The 12,500-nt window shown below is 41.0% G+C and overlaps 1 long non-coding RNA gene across 1 annotated transcript in view; it reads left to right on the top strand.

Moving 5' to 3' along the window:
• The first annotated feature begins 3,245 nt into the window (after positions 1-3,245).
• Positions 3,246-12,500, top strand: part of LOC149130767 (uncharacterized) — a 64,856-nt gene continuing 55,601 nt past the window's right edge. Inside the window, exon 1 of the long non-coding RNA XR_016238715.1 lies at positions 3,246-3,361. This is a non-coding gene — a long non-coding RNA (uncharacterized LOC149130767). The remainder of the gene's footprint in view (positions 3,362-12,500) is intronic.

Genomic DNA, 12,500 nt, shown 5'->3' with positions numbered 1-12,500 from the left:
GTCGAGGTTGTGGTGTTTACAGTGGTGGTGGTGGTGGTGGTGGTGGTTGTAGTAGTGGTAGTCGCTGGAAGAGCCGAGCTAGTATGGGAGAGTCAAGGCAGTGGTAGGAGGTTGCGAGAGGAGGTGAGTGGTGGTGAAGTGGTGGAGGTGTGTGGGGTTTTTTTTTGGGGGGGGGGGTAGATCTGGGGTGGGCTTGGGTGGACGGCCGGATGGTCGGTCGGTCGGTCGGAGGAAAAGCCCATGGAAGAGTAATTAGCAATTCTGTGTAATGAGGCAAGAAACAGGAAAGACTACAACAGTAAGGATGGTCATGGTGGTAGATACAGCAGTACAAGCAGTGGTTGTGGTTGTGTTAGTAGTAGTGTTGTTGTTAGTGGTGGTAGAAGTAGTGGTGGTGGTGGCGGTGGTGGTGGTGGTGGTAGTAGTAGTAGAATAGCTGTAGTAATAGCAGTAGTAGTAATAGTAGTAGCAGCAGCAGCAGTAGTGGTGATGATGTTAGTAGTAGTGGTGGTAATGGTAGTACAATAGTAGTAGTAGTAGCAGGCGCAGCAGCAGCAGTAGTAGTAGTAGTAGTAGTAGTAGTAGTAGTAGTAGTAGTAGTAGTCGTAGTAGTAGTAGTAGTAGTAGTAGTAGTAGTAGTAGTAGTAGTCGTAGTAGTAGTAGTAGTAGTAGTAGTAGTAGCAGTGGTGGTAGTGGTGGCGATGGTGGTGGTGGTGGCGGTGGTGGTGGTAGTAGTAGAAGTAATAGCTGTAATATTAGCAGCAGCAGCAGTTGTAGTAGTCGTAGTAGTAGTAGTAGTAGTAGTAGTAGTAGTAGCAGCAGTAGTGGATGTTAGTAGTAGTAGTGGTTGTAGTGGTAGTGCAGTAGCAGTAGTAGGGGTAGTGGCGGTAGTAGTAATAGTAGTGGTGGTGGTGGTGGTGGTGGTGGTGGTAGCAACAGCAATTAACTGGTTGAGGCAGTAGCTGTTGTTCAACGCCGAGATCAACCCTCAATTCAGCAGACCAATGATGGAAAAAAGAAGAAAAAAAAAAGCGCTCCAGCCGTGACCTATCCATCTTTCTTGGAGTCTATATCTTAGGTTTACAATAACGTATAACATGTTTTTCCCAACGTCTTCTTAAATATATTTAAAAAAAAAAATTTAGGTGGTAAGGTATAGTAATTAGGCTGCAGTTTCTAGCATGTCTAGTAACCGCATCGAGGCCATTGGTGGCGGTGGTGGTGGTGGTGGTGGTGGTGGTAGTAGAAGTGGTGGTGGTGGTAGTAGTAGTAGTAGTAGCAGCACAAGTAGTAGTAGTAGTAGTAGTAGTAGCAGCACAAGTAGTAGTAGTAGTAGTAGTAGTAGTAGTAGTAGGTAGTAGTAGTAGTAGTAGTAGTAGTAGCACAAGTAGTAGTAGTAGTAGTAGTAGTCGTAGTAGTAGTAGTAGTATTAGTGGTGGGGGGGGGGGGGGTAGTAGTGGTGGTGGTGGTGGTAGTAGAAGTGGTGGTGGTAATAGTAGTAGTAGTAGTAGTAGCAGGACAAGTAGTAGTAGTAGTAGTAGTAGTATTAGTGGTGGTGGTAATAGTAGTAGTAGTGGTAGTGGTGGTGGTGGTAATAGTAGTAAAAATCGAGGAAACATCAATAAGCAGTGTAGTAGCAGTGCTATACACACACACACACATATGTCCACAAAGAAATGTGTGTATGTGTGCGAGTGCGGAGAGATAGACAGAAAGTAAAAGAGAGAGGGAGGGAGAGAGAGGGAGAGAGAGAGAGAGAGGGGGTAGTAGAGAGAGAGAGTGAAGGCGGAAGACAATGAGATATCATTATTAGCGAGAGGGAGATAGATAAATAGAGGGAGAGAAGAGAAGAGAGAGAAAGAGCGGAAACTGATGAGGGAGGGGGTAATCGATGAAGTCATAGAGTGGTACTAGTAATAATAATGTCTTTACTGCCCACAAGGAGACAAACAAGGACAGATAAATGTATTAAGCCGATTACATCAACCCCAGTACGCAACTGGTACTTAATTTATCGACCCCGAAAGGATGAAAGGAAAAAGAGTTAGGGTTAAACACGAAACAAGAGACTAATAGTAAAAGTGAAAGTAGATTAGAAAAGGGGAGGGGGACGTGGAAGTAGCAGTCAGAGGAGTGAGGGACGCTGGGATGGATGGATAGATGGTGGGTGCTGGTATTCGTTAGGAGCGAAGCAGTGAAGCGAGGGTAAGGAGGGAGAGCAGTCTGACTGAGTGTAAGTGAGAGGAAGCGGGAGGAAGTGGTGGTCGATGAACCTTAGTGAATGGTAGGTAGAGGTAGAAAGAGAGACTGAGTAAGAAGGGGAGGAACCAGAGGGATAAGGCAAGTGAGTGATAGGGGGAGGCGAGGGAGGCTGTTGTTGTTTAGCCCCAGGTCGGCTGCTATGAGTGAGAAAGCGAATGATCGAAGGCACGAGATACTCCAGTTGAGAGCATCTTCACCTTGCTCTTTTGTATGATTCTGGGATAGTAAATATCGTGTGCGCAATATCTGACTTTTTTTCTGTAAGACAAAAGCGTGTGGTTTGAGGGATATTTGTCAGCTATGTCTACCTGGTCTGGGTACCATACAGCGGTTTATCCCGTTAGCTCATGAACAAGATTTGAGGGACGTTTGGCTGAGATTTCTAACAGAACTAGCGACGAGACGTTACTCTCGTTGGTTCATACATAAGAGAATAGGAAGTGATTTGAGGGAGATTTGGCTGCTATTTCTGCTCCGTCTAGCAGCCATATGAAGGTTTCCCCTATTGGCTCATACATATAATCGCATCAAAGACAAGCTGGTGTAATTTGAGAGAAATTTGGCAGCTATTTCCACAAGATCTACGACCATGTAGTGGTCTTCGTTTTGGGTTCGTAGATACATAAGACCGCTCGGTGTAATTTGAGGGCGATTTGGTGGCTATTTCTGCTAGGTCTAAGTATCGTGTGGTGGTCTTCCTTTTTGGTTCATTCGTGACATATTCGTACAGAAGACAGTTTCGGGGTAATTATGGGACGTCTGAGTCGATGCCGACCGAATGGTGAGTAGCAATGGTAGATATGGAGGAGGGGGAAGGGGAGGAGGAGGACGAGGAAGAGGTAGAACCATAGGAGGAGGAGGCAGAAGTAGAAGAGGTAGAACCATAGGAGGAGGAGGAGGAAGAGGGGGACGACGACGACGACGAGGAAATGGGAGGGGAACCGACTGAGTAGCAGTTAGAGAGTGAGGAGGGAAAAAAAAGAAAGAAAGAAGGTATAAAGAGGGGGGGGAGGAGGATGAGTAGACGAAAGTGAGGCAGTGTATGCTGTCAGTCATTTCTGGTGTATCTGCTGCTGTAGAAGGTAGACTTACAGTATTGGTGAGTAATGGATATTATTACTGTCTTTGATGGTAGTCATGGCTGGAGTGGCGAACTAGTGCAAGTAGTATTGTGGCACTGTAGGGATACTGACGAGACTGTCGTTGTGGCAATTGCTGATGATGATGATGTTGTTGAACCCTAGGTCAGTCCAGAAATAACAGACTTTATGAGTAAAGTCATTCCAATCATGGCCATCCCGTCTTTTTATTCAGACAAAGCGTACCTAGGACTATATAATCTAATGCAACATCATTCCTTGTTATTTAGCCACAGGTCAGTCCTCATCAGGCAAACTTATGAAACAAAGGCTTCCCAACCATGGCTCTCCCATCTTAGTCTATCTACAGTGTCTGCTGTATCTCTCCATGTTGTTTGTTGTTTGTGTTTAGTGCCAGGTCAGCACCGATTGAGCAGAACTTTGATCAAAGACTTTCCAGCCTTGACCATCCTGTTGTGTTTTTTTTTCACCTATGTTCAAAGAGACCAGAACCACATTATCTAACACAGCACTTGTTTTAAAAGCATCAATGTATGATTTGAGGGAGACACCAAATGCTATTTCCGCCAGATCAAGCTACCATGAAGATGTCTCAATTGTACACACACACACACACACACACACACACACACATGCTGTACAACAGAGGTGTGATTTGAAGGGGATTTGGCTATTATTTCCATCAGCTCTGGCTACCTTGCAGTGGCCTCCCTCATTGACCCATACGCGCGCAGACACACACACACACACACACACACACACACATGCATATGTATATCAGATAGAAACAGTATGGTTTGATTTGATGGAAATTTAACTGTTATTTCTCAGTTTTAGCTACCACTTAGGAGTCTCCTCATTGTCCCATCTATCTATCTATCCATCTATTTATTATCTATCTATCTATCTATCTATCTATCTATCTATCTATCTATCTATCTATCTAATTATCTATCTATCTATCCATCCATCTGTCCATCTATTATTTATCTATCTGTGTCTATCTATCTATCTATCTATCTATCTATCTATTATTTATCTATCTATTTGTGTCTTTCTGTCCACCTATCTATCTGTCTGTCTATCTATCTATATCTATCTATCTGTCCATCCGTCCGTCTGTCTGTCTATCTATCTATTCTGCACACACACATACACTAACGAAGTGCCCCAGCATGGCTGCAGTCAAATGACTGAAACAAGTAAAAGATACGTGTATTTGTGTGTTTGTGGTGTGTGTAAGATAGTAAGGGTGTAATTTGAGAAGCATTTGACTGCTATTTCTAGCAGATCTAGCAACCATGTAGAGCTTTCACACGCACACACACACATACATACATACATAAGCAAGACAGTAGTTTGTGATTTGAGAGATATCCAACTGCTATTTCTACTAGGTCTAATAAACATGTAATGGTCTCCATTGTTGGCTCATACACACACACACAAACACACACACACACACACACACATATAAGACACTACTGTTTCATTTGAGGGAGATTTGACTGTTATTTCTCAGCCCTAGCTTTGATGTAGAGGTCTTCCTCATTGGCCCATACATACATACATACACACACACACATATATACACACATACCACACTCTCACACACACATATATACACACACACCACACTCTCACACACACATATATACACATATATACATATAGATAGATAGATAGATAGATAAGACAGTAGCAGGTGATTTGAGGGACATTTGGCTGTTAATTCTACCAGATGTAGCAACCATGTAGAGGTCTCTCTTTGATTCAGAGATAATTTTACACTTTTACATCCATACTTTACCAAAGTGTGATTTGAGGAAGATTTGGCTGCTATTTCTAGCAGGATGTAGCAACATGGTTTAGAGTTGTGCTGGTCTAACATGCTGTTAATACAGTATGTAATAACTCAGTGTGTTGTTTTTGTTTCTTTGTCCTGCCCTTTCGACCCCCTTTCTTCTAAGGGTCAGTCAGCCCCTGATTCCAGCAAACCTCGGATCAAAACCATTTGATCGCTGCATTTTCCGTCCCTCGTTTTTGAAGTGTGTACCATAGGCGCAAGAAGCTCCCATGATGTGGTTTTGTGTAAGGGATAAGCAAGAATATTAGTTATGTGATGAGGTATCCAGCAGTGCAGTCGTAATATGCAGTGCAGCATGGTGCTGTAGCAATGAAATGTAGTCAAAGTACGAGTAGTAGTGGTGGTGGTAGTAGTGTGTATGCATGTGTGTGGCCCATGTATGTATCCATCCATCCATCCATCCATCCATCTATCTATCTATCTATCTGTCTAACTATATATATATATATATGTAATCATAAATATATAGGGATTGACAGTAACCTGCTTCTCCAACATACTGAGAATTCAGAAATAGCAGTCAAAGAACTACTGATTTCAAAACTACAAATTATTACTCCAGATTGATAGCGATATTTTTGATACACACAGAACAAAAAACAATAGAGAAGAGTAAAAAATATCGCTATCAATCTGGAGTAATAATTTGTAGTTTTGAAATCAGTAGTTCTTTGACTGCTATTTCTGAATTCTCAGTATGTTGGAGAAGCAGGTTACTGTCAATCCTGATATATTTATGATTATAAATTTTTTACCGAAGAAGGTTTTTTTCATACTGAGCTACCCGGCAAAATTGTTGATTATTAATTTTATTACTAATTGACGATTCCCTGCCCTGCATATCTATATATATATATATGTATGTATATATGCTCTTTTATTACTCTTTTCCTTGTTTCAGTCATTTGACTGCAGCCATGCTGGAGCACCGCCTTTTAGTCGAGCAAATCGACCCCAGGACTTATTCTTTGGAAGCCTAGTACTTATTCTATTGGTCTCTTTTGCTGAACCGCTATGTCACGGGGACGTAAACACACCAGCATCAGTTGTCAAGCAATGCTGGGGGGACAAACATATACACACACATATACATATACATATATATATATATATATATATACACGACGGGCTTCTTTCAGTTTCCGTCTACCAAATCCACTCACAAGGCTTTGGTCGGCCCGAGGCTATAGTAGAAGACACTTGCCCAAGGTGCCATGCAGTGGGACTGAACCCGGAACCATGTTGTTGGCAAGCAAGCTACTTACCACACAGCCACTCCTACGCCTATATATATATATATATATATATATATATATATATATATATATAAAAGTAATAATATTAGGGAACAAAAACTTATTCCAACCTTACAGGCAACTAGGCAGGAGTTTTCATGGGATAGTAATTGCATATAGCATACTACATGCCATAACATCACCATATAATTCAATACCCCATGGTTTTATTATATTTAATACTAGAGGGTATATACACACACACACACACACACACACACACACACACATATATATATACACATACATACATATACATATATATATATATATATGTATATATATGTGTGTATATATATATATATATATATATATTATTATATATATATATATATATATATATATATATATATATATATATATATCCCCCTCTCTCTCTCTATTTCTCTCTCTCTCTCTCTCTCTCTCTCTCACTGAGAGGCACAAGCACATATACACACACGCCAGTAACTTCTGCCTACCAAATTCAATCACAAAGCTTCAGTCGGCCCGGGGCTATAGCAGAAGACACTTGCACATATATATACACACGCACACACACACACATATATATATATATTTACACGTATATAACAGAAGGTCCATGGCTCAGTGATTAGAGTGTTGGGCTCACAATCATGAGGTAGTGAGTTCAATTCCCGGACCAGGCTGCGTGTTGTGTTCTTGAGCAAAACACTTTATTTCATATTGCTTCATATTCACTCAGCTGTAGAAATGATTTGCGGCGTCACTGGTGCCAAACTGTATCAGCCTTTACCTTCCCATTGGATAACATCTATGGTGTGGAGAGAGGAGACTGGTATGCAGTCTTGCTCAGACTTGTGTTTCAGAGGGGAACTTTCTAGGTGTGATCCCATGGTCATTCATGCCTGAAGTGAGGTTTTTACAGCGTAGCCTTGTAAATCCCTTATAGTAAGATCCACGAGCTTGTCTGCTTTTCCCTCTATCATACTTTAGCCTCTCAGTACTTGGCATACAAACACAACTCCTGGCTGTCTCAAAAATACACCCTCCCCAGCGATTTAATTGAGGGGGCTTTTCCCCCTCTTCTCATTCTTTTCATGTCGCGCAAGTTAATTTGGTGACCTTGCTGGTGCTGGTGGCACAAAAAACAGGGAAAACCCACACAGTGCACCTTGTAGGTGGTTGGTGTCGAGAAGGACATGTGGACATGGAAACTATTCCAAAGCTGATGGCCTTGCAGCCTCACCTGATTCTGTCAAATCATCCAATTCGTGCCAGCATGGAAAATGGATAAACGGGTATATATGATGTTGATGATATAGAAATCTGACCTTATGTTCTCAATAAACATTTTTTTATCAGAGATCATTCTATGAACCCACCATCCACTTCAATGACTGCCTCAATGTAAGATCAAAATCTTTGAGATGCTTGTATCAAATCAGTGGTTCTCAACAAGGGTTCATATGGCTCTTAGGGCTCCACGTGGCTCTTAAGGGTCCATATAGCTCTTAAAGGTCCATATAAGGTTTTGTTGTTAAAATTGATCTGCAATAAACTGGTTAAACTTCTACAAAACAGACAATATTTTAACTATTTTCTTATGGACACAGGACTGGCTGTGTGGTAAGAAGCTTGCTTCCCAACCACGTGGTTCTGGGTTCAGTCCCACTGTGTGGCACTTTGGGCAAATGTCTTCTGCTATAGCCTCAGACCGACCAAAGCCTTGTGAGTGAATTTGGCAGATGGAAACTGAAAGAAGCCCATCGTATATGTAAATATATCTGTGTGTGTGTCTTTGTGTCTGTGTTTGTTTCCTGGCACATCCTATGCCATGAAACCAGCCCTTACGAGTCAGTACGATTCGAGGAGATAACTTTTTTGAGGCATGTGGCTCAGTGGTTAGGGTGTTGGACTCATGATTGTAAGATTGTGGTTTCAATTCCTGGATCAAGCAATGCGTTGTGTTCTTGAGTAAAACACTTCACTTCACATTGCTCCAGTCCACTCAGCTGGCAAAAACGAGTAACCCTAAGATGGACTGCTGTCCCGTCCAGCAGGGTGGGGAATATATACGCTTTGGAAACCAGGGAACCAACCCTTTGAGTCCATGACTTGGGAAGGAACTTTACTTTTGTGGAGGTGCATGGCTTAGTTGTTAAGCTGTTCGGCTCATGATCATAAGATTCTGGTTTCGATTCCTGGACTGGACTATGCATTGTGTTCTTGAGCACACATTGTTTTAGTCCACTCAGCTGGCAAAAATAAATAATCCTGCAAAGGACTGTCGTCCCATCCAGGTGGAGGATATACACACCATGAAACCAGGAAACCGACACTTAGGAGTTATCAGCCAAGTTCATGTCACTTTGTTCGGGTAGCCAAAGATATATGTGGTCAGGCATTGGAACACTACCCCTTTCCTATTGGCAACCTCTGACCTCAATTCTTTCAGTTTTTGGTTCAAATTAGCCAGCTGATGACAGCATGTTGCTTGTTGGCACTCCGTCGCTTACAACGTCGAGGGTTCCAGTTGATCCGATCAACGGAACAGCCTGCTCGTGAAATTAACATGCAAGTGGCTGAGCACTCCACAGACACGTGTACCCTTAACGTAGTTCTTGGGGATATTCAGCGTGACACAGAGTTTGACAAGGCTGACCATTTGAATTACAGGCACAACAGAAACAGGAAGTAAGAGTGAGAGAAAGTTGTGGTGGAAGAGTACAGCAGGGTTCGCCACCATCCCCTGCCGGAGCCTCGTGGAGCTTTAGGTGTTTTCGCTCAATAAACACTCACAACGCCTGGTCTGGGAATCGAAACCGCGATCCTATGACCGCGAGTCTGCTGCCCTAACCACTGGGCCATTGCACCTCCACGATGACAGCATACATCAGAATTAATGGTCTGGGTTTGTGGGAGAAGCTCATGATAAATAATGCCTTTCCGATCCCACCAAACACAAAACAGAGTATTTTTAGCATGGATATTCATCTTTGGTTGTTGTTTTGTGCAATCCTTACACAAACTGCAGGACCTTTTTTTGCACAACGTTTTCGTACACAATCTGTTTTCCATCTCCAGTCACAAGTTGTTTCAAAAACGGCATGCTTTCATTCCATTTCAAAAGCATATCACAAACGGAATACCAGTGCAAGCAATTCTTTTCTGAGAGTTTGTCAGGGACACATACATCATAACGAGGAATGTATCCTAGCTTCGCTAGGTGTTCATGCTGCTGTTAAGGGGGACATAAACAAACCTACAACACTTGTTGAGTGATGTAGAAACAAATACAAACACAATGATGCACACACACACACACACACACACACACACTCAAACACACACACACACATTCAGACATATACACACACACACACATTCTAGGTGTGTAGATATAGCTTCTGGTATGTATACATGTGTGTGTTTGTGTGTATGTGTCATCATCACCATCATCGTTTAACGTCCGCTTTCCATGCTGGCATGGGTTGGACGGTTTGACTGACGACTGATAAACCAGGAGGCTGCACCAAGCTCCAGTCTGATCTGGCAAGGTTTCTACAGCTGGATGCCCTTCCTAATGCCAACCACTCCCGAGAGTGTAGTGGGTGCTTTTTATGTTCCACCGGCACGGGAGCCAGTCAGGTGACACTAGTATCAACCACACTCAAATGGTTCATTTTATGTGCCACCAGCACAGGAGCCTGTCCAGTGGCACTGAAATCAACCACGCTTGAATGGTGTTTTTTGCATGCCACTGGCACAGGTGTCAGTGTGGCAGTGCTGGCAGAACAATGTGCCACGACAATGATTTCACTTGACTCAACAGGTCTTCTCAAGCACAACATATTACTCGATGACTGAAGGGTGTTCTTAAATGGGCAACACTGGCATAGGCAATGGTTACGATCTCACTTGGCTTGTCGGGTCTTCTCAAGCACAGCAAATCTCCAAAGATCTCGGTCGCTTGTCATTGTCTCTGTGAGGCCCAACTTTCAAAGGTCATGCTTCACCACTTCATCGCAGGTCTTCCTGGGTCTATCTTTTCTACAGGTTACCCCACTGTTCGGGTGTGACACTTCTTCACACAGCTGTCCTTAAACATGTGTGTGTGTATACATACATATATATATATAAATATATATATAGATATCTCTCTCTCTCTCTCTCTCTCTCTCTCTCTCTCTCTCTCTCTCTCTCTCTCTCTCTCCATATATATATATATATATATATGCACAGGAGTGGCTGTGTGATAAGTAACTTGTGTACCAACCACATGGTTCCGGGTTCAGTCCCACTGCGTGGCACCTTGGGCAAGTATCTTCTACTATAGCCTCAGGCCAACCAAAGCCTTGTGAGTGGATTTGGTAGATGGAAACTGAAAGAAGCCCGTCGTATATATATATATATATATATATATATATATATATATATATATATATGTGTGTGTGTGTGTGTGTGTATTTGTTTGTTTGTTTGTGTCTGTGTTTGTCCCCCCATCCTCACTTGACAACCGATGCTGGTGTGTGTTACTTAGCGGTTCAGCAAAAGAGACCCAAAAGAATAAGTACTAGGCTTACGAAAAATAAATCCTGCGGGTCAATTTGTTCGACTAAAGGTGGTGTTCCAGCTTGGCCACAGTCAAATGACTGAAACAAGTTAAAAAATAAAAGAATAAAGAATTTTATATATATATATATATATATACATATATATATATATATATATATATATATATATATATATATATATATATATATAATGCGAGAGAGTTAGGGGTTGAGGGTTCAACCCAGTAAGGGATAGTATCTATCCAATATACTCTATCCAATGTATTCTATCTGTAAACCCAGTTGGCAAAATAACATGGTTTGTCATAAACACCTGTACTTTGGGGTTTTTCTTTTTTTGTCACTTTAGCTATGAATTAAATTAATGAATTCAACGGGATACATTGTCTGCAAGTAGTTGGGTTCAGCATATTATCCTCCATTTTCTAATTGTTATATATATATAATATATAGTTTTAGGGAAAATAACCAAGTTTCAAGAACTCATCGATGAAAATCCACTATCACATATAGAAAAATTAATAATTAAAAGCACAATAAATGAGTATAATATAAAGTAGTAAAGTAAATATCATAAGATAAATATAATAAAAAGATTACACGTGTTTCATAACTAATTTTCAAATAGAAAGGAAATTTAAATCGATTAAAATCAATTGAAATTATCGAAAATAAATTTTATTCAAAAATTTAATTTTAATTTTTTATAAATTGATTTTAATTGAGTTTTTACCTGTAATTTTGGATTTTGTCCCTAATATTATATATATATATAACATATAATGCTCTTGCATACAGGCTCGTCCCTTGCAACCCTTTCTAGCTGAGCATTCCTAATCTTGTAGGTACATAGGTGTTAGTACCACATAAGCAGGATCTGTGCCAATACTGATTAAAAGTACCCAGCATGCTCTGTTAAGTGGTTGGCATTAGGAAGGGCATCCTGCCGTAGAAGCCTGAATAGCTCTTCACCTGGTCAGCACCTGTCAAACCATCCAGCCCATGCCAGCATGGAAAAACAGAAGTTAAATGATGATGATATATATATAATTACAGGTGTGTGTGTGTGAAAATATAATTACTAAGGTATATATAGACAGGTATGTATAAGTACCTATATTTAGCAGTGAGTATATAAACAGCTTCATGTGTAAACATAGACTGTTGTATGAGTATATATTTAGACACACAGGTGTGTATAAGCAATGGGTATATGAACAGTTAGGAATGTGTATAAACAGGTGTGAGTGTGTGTGTATATAATTAGAGTCAGCAATGCACACTTGGTGACCTTGGGGCTATACTAAGTATATATATATATATATATATATATATATATATATATATATATATATGTAACTGCACCCCCACTTCATTCCATATATGATGGAATTATATCATTGATATTGTATATACATACACACACACACACACACAC

This window comes from Octopus bimaculoides, chromosome 28, assembly GCF_046866305.1.
Source record: "Octopus bimaculoides isolate indiv1 chromosome 28, ASM4686630v1, whole genome shotgun sequence".
Lineage (NCBI taxonomy): Eukaryota > Metazoa > Mollusca > Cephalopoda > Octopoda > Octopodidae > Octopus > Octopus bimaculoides.
Note: the sequence above shows the minus strand (reverse complement) of the source record. Positions and strands in the feature narration are given on the sequence as shown.